At 28.4% G+C, this 13,444-nt stretch overlaps 1 non-coding gene across 1 annotated transcript; it reads left to right on the top strand.

Moving 5' to 3' along the window:
- The first annotated feature begins 12,490 nt into the window (after positions 1-12,490).
- MIR6024 (microRNA MIR6024) lies at positions 12,491-12,607 on the top strand. The gene has a single exon (NR_108013.1). It is a non-coding gene; the product is annotated as a microRNA MIR6024 (primary transcript).
- Positions 12,608-13,444: the final 837 nt, after the last annotated feature.

Raw genomic sequence — 13,444 nt, 5'->3', positions numbered from 1 at the left:
AGCAAAATAATTTTTGAAAATATCTTTTGTTTTAATTTGATATTCTATACAACGTATAGTAAGAAAACAAAGAAACTTTTATACAATTAAAGCTAGATGATTGAATCATAATCACACTTTAACTTATTTTTAACTCAATTTATTTTGATCTAAACAATTATAGATAAATTAATAATTTAATGGAATTTTGTCTCCTTGAGGAAGTCTATGAAGCATGTGCCTTGCCGTCCATTTTCAGCTCTTTTAAGAGACATTCTACTGTGAAGCCACTAAAGAATTTTATTTTTATTATATAAAGTAAAGTTTTTTTTGTTTATATGCAGATGTAGAAACTATGGCCGACAAGAAGATGAGGAGAAACATATCGAACTTTATAATTCTCTATGTTAGTTAAACTACTGCATCCTCAAATTTTGTTACAGACTCAATTTTCATAAATTAAAACTATATGAAAAAATAGTAATGGTTTACATTATTAATAAAGTGGCTTCATATCATTTAAGAGACTCTTATATCGTACAATTGACAAGGACTAGTAAGTGTAACCCTATTTCACGTTTACCTCGATTATTCTCTCTTTAATATCTTTAACCTTTTTTGGACTTTTGTTTTTCTGTTGTGGTTTTCGAATATCGCTTTATGAATTCGACTAGCTATATTCATCGGGTTCCGCCTGTAATATTTTCAAACTTTTTTTGGACTTTTGTTATTTTGGCCGTGGTTTCTGAATATCGCTTTGTGTATTTGATTAGTTGTACCCATCGGATTCTGCTGTTTTTAAGGCGGATCCATCATGATTAATTCTACGAAGCCCCGAAGACGCGATCAATTTGTAATGCCTCCGGTGGCCTTGCTGAGGCTCGATTACTGACGACATGAAAAACTTTGTCATCAGACCTTTGTCAGCCGATCTACCCCTCGGGATTTACTTTTTTTTTGGATTGAAAACAAAGAGAATCACAACAAACTAAGATGGTCCTATAGAGAGATGATATTTACACCATTATTTTTAACTTTAACATATAGTATAAGTCACAACAATAACTTAAGTAGCTACTTGGGACCACCTGTCTGAGTGGGAAAATGTTTTTCTTTTTAATTTTAAAAGAAAAGTAATGAAAAACCTTTTTTTTTTTTAAATATCTTTTTTAAAGGGAAGGCCCAAGTTCTATGCGCCTGGTAAGGTGAGCCTTATTTCAGTTAAACCTCATTTCAAGCGTTAATTTGTGCTTTTAAATATTATTATTTTGACTTTTAAATGAATTTTATTGCTCTTTTGAAATTTTTGATTATTTTTTTACCCTTTTTACACCTAATTCATAGAATTTAGACATTCAACTAAAAATCTTATGATAGTACAGAGCAGCAAATAAAATACATAATAATATATGAATCATGTAATTTTATATCGAACGTTCCACTCAAATACGATTTGAATATAAAAGGCGATTACATTACATTTCGTTCTAAATTATTTGGCGATCTAGAATTGTATATATGAGTTAATTAGGTGAACAACATAGTAATAAAATTGGTGTTTAATTTAATATAAAAGGACCACTACACGTAATTCATTCATCTTTAGTTTCAAATACAACCAAGCCTATAAAGAGAAGTACTTGTAATGGCAAATACCAATCATCAGCTGTAGTTCACCTAATATATACTTGGCATGTTTGATTTTAAACTTGACTTAAAAAAAAAGGTAAGGACAAGTAAATGGGAAATGAAGAGAGTAATATTTTTTATATAATTTTAAAATATGTAAATTTAATTAAAAATTAAAAATTAATACAATATTAATTTACATTGAAAATGACATATTCTGTAACGAAGTGAGTAGTGTGTATATATATATAAAATCTTTAAATTGGATCAGATTTAAAGAGAATTCATAGGGTAAAATGGATTTCCCAGATGTGAATTTGTGATGTGTCGTGTGTGTTTGTCAGATAATTTTTTGAATTTAAAATCACTTTAATATTTTCGTTTTCTCTATTGATCCACATAAAAAAAAATTACTCAATATAATTTTAAAAAATGAACTCAAAATTGCAAAATCTATTTTAAATTAACACAACTACATGAAAATAAATATATTATTATTTCACAGGCCACAACGTTAAGACATAGAAGTATGAAACATGGTGTACACGTCCCGGGAAATACTCAAATTATGCTTCATCTCATTTACGTTAACACTTTATTTAACCAAACAGCAAGATGCTCACCTCGTAGAGACGCAAATTATTTAAATTAATTAGTTACAAATTGGTCTGTGAAAATTTTATTATTAAATTGCATTAATTTTTTTCCTATTTTAATTTATTTTCTGTTTATAATTTTACGTCTTTGATAGCTTAAACTCATAATTTTAAGATTGAAAATGAGGAGTGCTTACTATTTAAACAACTCTCTCTTTATCGTATCAAACTTTTTTAGATTGATTAATTTTATGTGATTTAATCCAAGAAAAGGTCACACATTTGTTAAAACTTAACTAAAACCTTATATAATTATGTCATTAATAGTAATTTTTATTTAAAGCATTGTTAATACGTGATCCTTTTTCGATATCAATATCATGGTTGTACTAATTTGAATAAATGATGATAGTATTTTCTTATGCGTGTAAATAAAGATTTTTATGTGAATATTAAAGAGTCATTTTGTTGGATATCACAAGATAAATTATCTCGAGGGTTAGCTATTCTGATGGGATAATTTATCCCTCTGTGAATAAGGAATAACAAGATAAATTATCTCGAGGTTAGCTATTCTGATGGGATAATTTATTCCTCTGTGTATAAGAAATAACTTATTCCATTAGTATGATATAAATAATGAGGTAAATTATCTCAAATATAACAATCAAACAATATCAATTTTTTATTCATCACTATTTTCTTATCTATTAATTTTAATCTTTCACATCAAACAAGCCGATAGCTATATATATATATATATATATATATATATATATGACTCAAGGAGTCTATTCACCGGCTTAGTCTTATCCATTTCGCTTTGATGAATTAATTTACTAAATCTAAATAAAATATAAAAAGGAAGAAAGATAAAGGAATCTACGATTCATCCAGTCTGGTCAAGTTCGTTGTGTATTTTTTTGTTTGTCAAAACACACTTTCAATTTCCAATTCGACAGATCATTCATTTGTATTTATCCACTTTACCTTCCCTTTTTCTTCTTTCTTCTTACAAATATACTAATTGGGGAAATTCCTGATCCGAATCCAATGGATTTTAATTTTCAGCTATTAATAACGACCATCACAACCATCACCGCCGTCACCGTTTTCATAATTTGCGGGATCAAATTACGGTGGTTCAACCCCGACAATCGCCTACCGCCGCCGTTCACGGTGGAAGAAAACTACAGCGAAGAGAATTGCTGCGTCGTTTGCCTGAACGATGTTGTCGGCGGTGAGGATTGCCGGAAACTACCGAAATGCGGCCATGTTTTTCACGTCGAGTGTGTGGACACGTGGCTAGAGCGCAATTGGACGTGCCCAATTTGCAGAAGGCAAGTTACTGATGATCTACCTAAGAAACAAGGTGAAAATACCGTTTTGTCCTATCTTATTACCCGGAGTGAAGATTTTATGGTCAAGTTTTTTAGTCCTTTTACAGAAGAACTCATGATGACTTTGATCGAAAGCGTAATTTTGCCCCGAACTTGAATTTTATTTTTCCTTCCCTATAATTTAGAAATTCCTTTTATAATCTATGTATCAAATTTAGTATTATGATTTAACTTTATTCATAGGAGGAAATGATTTTTCCTGTAATTCATTAAAAGATTATTATGAAGTATATGTATTATTAACTATTTTTTTATTTCACATTCATTCTATTGAAAATTCAAATTAGCTTAAATATCAAGCAGTACAGTGATTTGATATATTTCTCTTCTCCGACGTCTTGCAAAAGTTTGCCCCCTCATTTCTTTGAAAAAGTTAAAACAGTGATATAAAAGTTAGGTTTAGAACAGGTCCCATGGAATAATAATTCTCTTTTTCTTTCATAACTCGTATTTTTTATCTCAATTTATACTACTACGCTTTTCACTTTTTAAAAATTAAATAATTGATGATTCATAGGTGAGAGATTTCATTTTTAAAATAAAATTTATATATTTGTAAATTAAATAAAAATTATTCTCAAATTAAAAATTAAAATTAAAATTAATCTATTTAAACCACAAAATTTTGAAACTACCTAATAAATTAAAAGGGAGGGACTATATAACGAAGTGCCGCTCATATCTGGTGATGAGGGCATCTTTGATGTTTTCTGAGATTTTGAACTTATTGTACTTGTTGTATTGTGCGCGTCTTTTCCTTGATGAAGTTCCGTGTTTGTTTTGATCCAGCTAATTTATCTAATTTTGAATAAGTTAAAAATTAATTTATTTTATTAGCAGGATTTGTCAAGTACACATCTAATTCATTAAAAAAAGTTTACGAATTTGGAACTTCGTAAGATTTCATTAATTTAATTATAATAAGGTATAATTATGATATTTATTTCAATTTTTAATAAAATTTAACCGGATAAATAATTTATTTAAGTTAATATTTTAAAATAAAAGTCTAATTTGCTTATTCAAACACTTGTATTATCTCTGACCAATATAGTATAGTTGCGTAAGTGAATTATCTCACTCTTAACACTTTCTTCACACACGGTAATTCTCATTTGGCTGCTGCGAGCTTCGGCACATGCACTCTTGAATTTCACCCCACTTAAATTGCATAATTTCATATTTCCACGTATATAAAAAAAAATAACTAAATTTAAGATTTTTCATAATTCAAGAGAGTCAATGTCATGGTGATTACATTCATGTTTGCCATGCAAAACTTCTATAATCATTTTATAAAAAAACTCTTGACTTTCGGTCAGAAAATTTGATCAGAATGATATTTTGTGTATGTTATTTATCTTTTTAATATTTTTATCCTTTTAATTAATATTTTTTAATTAAAAAAAATATCAATTTATTTTAAAATAAAAAAAGAAGAAAAATTATGTGGATAGACAAACTTATACTATTTAATTACTCATCATAGCTATAGTTTGCTACAATTACTACCCGCGACTAACACTATACATTAATTACGTGGGCTGATTTCGAGTTTGTATAATTAGCCATGTTTGTATATGTATAATTCGTCTGGATATACAAATAAATATGTATAATATACAATTTTTTAGTCTATATACATATACAATTTACCTCTCTCCAATCTCTGCCCTCTCTCCCTCACCTCTCTCCTTCCTCTCTCATTCTCGCTTGCCTCTCTCCTCCTTCTCCCAACTCGCTTGTCATTTATACAAATGTATATGTATAATATACAGTTATATACAATTATATACATATACAATTCACCTCTCTCCCACTCTCTTCCTTCTCTCGATGTCGCTCGCCTCTCTCCTCTTTCTCCCAGTCTCGCTCGCCTCTCTCCTCCCTCTCCCAGTCTCTCTTTCCATATATACAATTACATATGTATAATATATACAATTATCTAACCAATATACATATACAATTCACCTTTCTCCCACTCTCTCTCGCTTCTCTCCTTTGTCTCCCAGTCTCGCTCGCCTTTCTCCTCCAAATAGCATGTAGCTACAAATTGTAATTATCAAACTATAGCTATGCAGAGTAATTAGTTATTTTTAAGTGCCTATATGTGAAATTTTTCGATAAAAAAATACTATAATTTTTTAAATTTTCTGACCAAGTTTTGATTATTTAGCATTTTCCTACCATTAAAAAGAAACACATTAGTATACAATTAAATAGAAGTTTTTTTTTTACTTTTGAACAAATCAGGAATCTTGATTAATTTTTTTTTCTACAATCAACTCGATTTCTGTTTTAGTTTAAACAATAATTAAATTTCCCCCTTTCGTTATTGGTAGAGTTTATTTTTCGAATGATTATTTGATTTAATAAAATTACCTAGTAAAAGTTATTTTACTTTTTTCATTTCAATAAAGTCATTAAAGTTTTTTTCATTTCATTACAAAGTAACTACAACTTGAAAATCACTCTAAAGATGACTTGGTTTCAAAGCAAAGCCTGCTCTCTTCGAATTTACCCATACCACACTTTAAAGAGAGTACTTTTTGCAATTTAAAATTATCCGTATCACTTAGAAATGTAATGTTATGTATGAAATCGTTTTTTTTTTTAATTACATATTTTTAAATTGAGTATAAGAATATTTCAAAAGTAATATAAATATCATTTGATATTTATTTTTTAAAAAAGGACAGGATAGACCTAGCAAATAATAAATCCAAAACTTATTGTATTTATTTGCTTGTAACTTTTGTATAATAGTACTGTCGGCTCGCGTTCTCGTCAAAACATAGATAGATAGAGAGAGAAACATGTATTTTCATTTTGAGCCATTAGCCACGTTTACCGGTACCGCCATCGCTATTTTCTTAATTTCCACTATCAAATTCCGTTGGTTCAGTCCCGACAACTATCTGCCGCCGCCGTTCAACGTCGTCGTCGAGGAAATCGGTTACTGTTACTGTGCGGTGTGCCTCGACGAGGTGAACGGTGGCGACAAGTGTCGGCAACTGCCCAAGTGTGGCCACGCATTCCACGCGATGTGCGTGGATGCGTGGCTAGAGTGGAATTGGACGTGCCCAATCTGCAGAAGGCAAGTTACTGATGAACTTCCCAAGAGACAAGGTCAAAACACCCTTTTTTCATTTGTGCTTTCACGTTGTGAAGAATTTATTGCTAAGATCAATACTCGTGCTGAAGAATTCATGTTAGTTTTGTTCGACAGCGGTGTTTTAGGCCATCTTTGAATTATTTTATTTATTGTAATTCGACTAATTCAGATTTGATTTTTTTTTTTTAGCCTTTAGCGAGAATGTTTTGTTTCTCGTTTAGTTTAGGTATATTTGTCTATTAATTGTTAGTTTGAGCTGTCTCTGTAGGTAAAAAACTAAAGAAATTATTATATGTATTGCTCAAAGGAAAAGAAGAACGAATTTTTTTTTGTAATTTTCTTTATTACTACTACATTAATAGTCAAAATTGAATTTGGAGAAGAGAAAGTGGATAGTGGTGGTGGTACGGAAGTTTATTGTTTTTGACCAACAATGCGTGATTGAAGCGTGGTTTTAATTTGGTATATATTTTAATAAAAGAAATAATAAGAAATTTTGAATTTTATGATTTTATGTAAAATATATGTAAAATGTGCTATTTAAATGACGTTGAAATTTATAATTTTTTTTAAAAAATTATTAAAAAAAGTAAGAAAAAGTAAATGAGTTTTTAGTATCCACTCAATAAATAAAGTACACCAATAATTGCAAACGTTAATTACAACTACCGGAAAGGTCGGTTTCATTGAATGTATGGAAATTAAAAATCTATTGAGTTCAGTTAGGTACTTTTGCATAATTATTTGTTTTTTTATAAAGTTGTATTTAATTATTTAATTATTTTAAAATTAAAAAAATAAATATAACTTTTTTTACATATTATAGGGGGGTAAAAGGGCAGGGGATAGGGGTTTAGTGGGGGGTAGAAGGTAGAGGGGGGGTTAGAGGGTAGTGGGGGTAGAGGGTAGAAGTGGAGGGGTGGGGTAGAAGGGGGGTGGGGGTAGAGAGGGGTATTTTAATTAATTTTTGATAGAAAATTTTGAATTTTTAATCAATCTACTGTATAATTAATAGAGATAAAATAAGAAATTTATTATGTTAATAAATATTTTCTTAATACATATATCTATTAAAAAATGTATAAATAATTAGGGAGAGAAAGTAATTTGGATAATCCTAAAATCATATGCAGAATGAACTTTATGACCTGTTGTTATTGAAAAAACAATTAATATTAGAAACATAATACAACTGTTTAAATCTAAACTGTTTTCTGCTGTTCATTGTAACTAGGTTGTAGGGCCACCAGAAGACGTGCGTTTTTTTTTTTAAATCACAACTACTCCTTTAATTTTTGGTTTTTATTTTTTGTAATATGTTTTTAATAATTTCTTTAACTGTAAACTAAAATAATAGAAATTCACTTTGTTTATAAGTAATTTTCAATGATTTGTTTTATCAAATCCTAATAGTTAAAATGATAATTAAATCGATAACGTTTTATAATTAATAAATTAATAATTCATAATTTAATATTTTAATAAATCTATAATGATTGAATATGTCTATAAACCAATAATTAATTAATTAAATTTATATATTTTAAAATCAGACCTATGGAACGATATGGAACCTTAACTGTGCGCTCTTGTTGACATAAAAAAGAAAAGGATTTATTTTTGTCCTTTATATTTTGTTTACGTTCCTATATTTTGTCCTCAATATCATCAAATTATATTTAAAAAACTATGAAACTTGACCACGTCAATTACATTTTTATTTATATATAAATAATGAAAATAGAAGAAAGATAAATGTGGAACATAAGGACAAAATGATTAAATATAACGAAGAAGGAATCTGAATCGACATTTTTTATAAAGAGAAGACTGTTAGGCTCAGAGCGAGTCATGTAAGACTTATTTTGAAATGAGCCTTACTAATGCCGACTCAATGCTTATAGAAATAAGCATATGTCTTAGGCCACTGATTTTAAAGGGCATTTAAATTTTTATCAAAAATAAATAATATGTTAATTTTTTTTATAGAAAAATTAATTATTTATGATTATGTATTTTTAAAAATTATATCATTTTATTCTTCTTAACCTCAATCATATAGAAAAAATATTCATGAAAATGTTGTCTTGTTTTCTTGCATTCTCGAAGCTAACACTCACATTATTATTTTTCAAACCTCTTTGATACTCAATAATAAGTCAAAAATATGAATCAATAGTAAAAATGTGTTGAATAAAGTGAATTGCAAATCTGTCTAGATTGACTTATTTTATGTGGTTTTAAATAAAAAAAAATTATAAGCAATTTTGCCAATTTAATACATATGAAATAATATTAATAATTTATATAATAGTTGCATTCATTAAAAGATTTTAGGCCTCTAATTGAAAATTTTTTTAGGCCTCCATTTATGTTGAGCTCCTCCAGGACAAATAATTACATTTTTATTTACATATAAATAATGAAAATAGAAGAAAGATAAATGTGGAACATAAGGACAAAACGATTAAATATATTGAAGAAGGAATCTGAATCGACATTTTTTATAAAGAGAAGACTGCTAGGCTCAGAGCGAGCCATGTAAGGCTCATTTTTAAATGAGTCTTACTAATGCCGACTCAATGCTTATAGAAATAAGCATATGTCTTAGGCCACTGATTCTAAAGGGCATTTAAATTTTTATCAAAAATAAATAATATGTTAATTTTTTATAGAAAAATTAATTATTTATGATAATGTATTTTTAAAAATTATATCATTTTATTCTTCTTAACCTCAATCATATAGAAAAAATATTCATGAAAACGTTGTCTTGTTTTCTTGCATTCTCGAAGCTAACACTCACATTATTATTTTGCAAACCTCTTTGATACTCAATAATAAGTTAGAATAACACCCTGTCAAAAATATGAATCAGTAATAAAAATATGTTGAATAAAGTGAATTGCAAGCTTGTCTAGATTGATTTATTTTATGTGCTTTAATATTAAAAAAAAATTATAAACAATTTTACCAACTTAATACATATGAAATAATATTAATAATTCATATAATAGTTGCATTCATTAAAAGAATTTAGGCCTCTATTTTTTTAGGCCTCCATTTATGTTGAGCTCCTCCTGGACCTTATAGGGCTCATTTTGACAAAGTCTTGTACGTAGAATTTAACACTAATAAATTTATCCAAATATTATCGTTTGATTTCATACTCGATTTTGTTGTTCTTTTAAAAGAAATTACTCAATTTTTTTTGACTTTTAACTCCGAACTCCAATAAAAACATTTAATATATTCATACTGCTATTTACTGTTTACAAAATTAAAAATTCTTCCATTTTCAACTATAATTTTTCTATAATCATTTACCATATTTATATTCGAAGTGTTTTCCTCAACTTGATATCCTAACAACACACACTTGCATTTCTTTTATTCTATATATTTTTAGTTACATCGACACGATATGAATGACAAATGAGCAAATGCAGAATGAATGGGAACATAAAGCTATGTGGGACAGTGCGGGTATGGGTTGTATAAAAAATTGCAAATAATATTGATTATGCAGAAATTTGAAGACACTATCTAATTTATTTTTATATCATTGTATGTTTGTAGATTCAAGTTGAAAAGTAATTTTGGTGCTTTAAATAATAATGTTGGATATTTTTTTTATTCGTAATACATGTTTGAATATTGATTTTACAGTTATAATAAAGAATTAATTAGCATATTTTTGTTTGAAAAAAAAAATAGATTTTAGTTGCAACTTTTAGTTATCCCTTAAAGTCATGTGGTTATTGCAACGTTTACTCATTGCTAAAATTTAACAAAATCTTTTGTGGTGATATTCTGAAAATTTATGGCGACTTTTGTGTCACTAAATATCTAGTTTCTTATCGTAAATTTTAGTTGGCAATATTTAGGCGGAAAATTCAATTCAACGTGACGCTATTAAAAAATTAAGTTATTAATTTTGAGAATATTCATGGACTCTTGAAATAATGAAAATTGTTATTTTTATTTTAGAATATACCTAAGGATATAAACAATTTGTTTCTCATTTGCATGTCTATGACCTAACTTTTGATCATCTTCTTAAATTGTTTTATTTATTATAATACAATAATTCAAGCATACAAGTTGCTGTTTTCCTTTAATATTTTGTTTATGTAAATATTTCTGAAAGAATCTTGAGAATTGAAAAAAGAAAAAGACAAAGACAAAGGAACAAATCCAAAATCAGATCTGTTATCTGTTATCTGTTATCTATTTTAGAAAAATGACATTTGTTGTTCAATATCTGCTAGTCTCCCCCCACCCCCTAACCCCTTGCGTTCCTTTTTTTATTTTTATTTTATTTTATCATAAGTCATATTATGTATGTTGTAGTTTCTTATAAAAGTTTTAAGTCATCCACATTAAAAAGATTCAAACAAATTAATATAAAATGAACAATATTACAAAGAGATATTTCCTTAATGTTAAGGGTTTAATTAGGTAATTCTCTTAGGTTTGAATTTTTAATATGTAAATTATTTTGAAATAATTTTTTTGAGGCAAATAACTAGCCGTGCACGATTCAAATGAAACTTCAAATCAAATGAGACAAAGGAGTACTACATGTTAAACAGAGAGAACGAGAGAATTATACGTTAGTATCTTAACTTAAAATTTAGTTTTATACTTTTATTTTATGGAAAAATTATATATAATAACAAACTAATAATCTAAAATAAATGGAGTAGCTAGGGTTTGATTTAATTGTGCTCCATAGCAAACGTTTGCAAAAAATTGCCAGACGCCTCTCTCCCAAATATCTCGATCGCCACTCTCCTCCAATCTATCGCTCGCTTCCTCACTTTTTATACAAACACAAGTGTATAAAAATTGTTTCTAATTGTATAAAGTAGAGAAAATTGTATAAATACATATATTTTGTTCCCTCTCTCCCCTCTTCCAGATTTCGCTCGCCACTCTCCCAAATCTCGTTCGCCACCCTCGCCTTTCTCACTTATACAAACAAAAGCGAAATGTATAAATTGCGTTTCTGATTGTATAAAGCGTGAGAAAATTGTATATACACATGCAAGTACATACATTTTCGTCCTATACACTTATAATTATACAATAAAAATACTCCCCTGTCCAGTTTCTTTTGCCTTTCTCTCTTTCTCGTTTTATACAATTTCAAATTGTATCTAATTTCTTTTTTTTTTTCGTTTTATACAATTCGATTCAATTGTATATTCCTTGTCAAGTCTCTTTTTCTCATTTTATACAAATTTAAATTGTATATAATTGTTATATACACTGATAATAATACAATTCGTTTTATATATTTTGTTTTTATACATTTCTCTGCCAAAATGTCTTTCTCTTTCTTGTTTTATACATTTCGTTTTATACAATTTGCTTCAACTGTACATGTATAGCGAATTATACAATTTTTATGTTTGCTATAGATTGCAATTATACAAACTTTGCTATAGCATACAAATATAAATTTTTTTATTTGATAAATGTGAAAGTTAGTCTTATTTTATTTTGCCTTAAATTTTCAGTTACTTTATAATCTGTGGATGTTTACTTTTGAGCAAAAAAAAAAAAAAAAGTGCATGTATATATGTACATGTAATCTTTTATTTTGGTCGATGGTACATTTTGGTAAGAACTTCTGGGCCTCACGGGCACCCAACTCAAATTCGGCCCGACAAAAAGAAGAAAGATAAGGGTTCAATTACCTTCAAATATCAATACATATATAAATATGTTATGTGAGTTGAAACCCTAGAATGACAACTGCAGCTAACTGGAAATGGGGAAGTGGAGAAACAACACTTGCTAAAGGAAGTTCACCAGTCATCTCTTTTCTTTTGGAGTTTTTTTAGCAAGAGTTGTTTTACCTCTTCTCAATTCCGTCTCTCTTTCACAGTATCAGTATACTTCCGACCACCGTTCAATCATCGGTTTTCGATCTGCAGAGTTTTGAGTCTTCTGTTTGCTTACTTAAGAGTTATGTGTATATTTGACGTTTGATATTTGTAGATCGAACTTCATTATTTTTTCTGTCATTTTTAGCGATCTGTTTTGATATTTTTATTAGTATTTCGTTTGTGGATCTAAATGACACAAGTCCTTCTCCCAAGCGTAGCAGGTCTGGATCTCATATCTGCTAGTAGTGATTGACTTTGAATCCCCTTTTCTGCTGCATCTTACTTTTGTATGGTTTTAATTAAGATCAGATTTTGATATATATGGACTCAAAACTAAATTAATTTGTTCTAGATAATAACATCAGACATATATAGCATCCTCGCCTTCACGTATCTGATATCTGAGACCTATGCTAATTATATTAAAAATTTTATTAGCTTTTTAAAAATAACATCATTATTGAGTTAGACCATTTTCAGGCCCTTTCTAAATTAACTAAAAAGTACTGACCCCGTAACCCTTTCAAATTCTTTTGAAATAACATCACAGAAAATTGTCCTGCTTCGTTATTGTCCAGTTGTATTAATTCATATTATGTTTTTTGTGAGCACTGATCGAGATGATTGTTATCACCTCTAGACTGAGCTTTGACACAGAAAAAGTGAGTTGATTCCACATCACATATTTGTTCTTATTTATCTGTTATTTTCTTTACATTCACAACCATAACCAACCAAATGCATGAACATGGTGAGATAGAGTGAAGATCTCAACCAAATGACATGCTCTTACAAGTATAGTAATAACTACTCTTTCGTTTTAAGAAA

The sequence above is a fragment of the Solanum lycopersicum genome, chromosome 1 (genome assembly GCF_036512215.1).
Source record: "Solanum lycopersicum chromosome 1, SLM_r2.1".
NCBI lineage: Eukaryota > Viridiplantae > Streptophyta > Magnoliopsida > Solanales > Solanaceae > Solanum > Solanum lycopersicum.
Note: the sequence above shows the minus strand (reverse complement) of the source record. Positions and strands in the feature narration are given on the sequence as shown.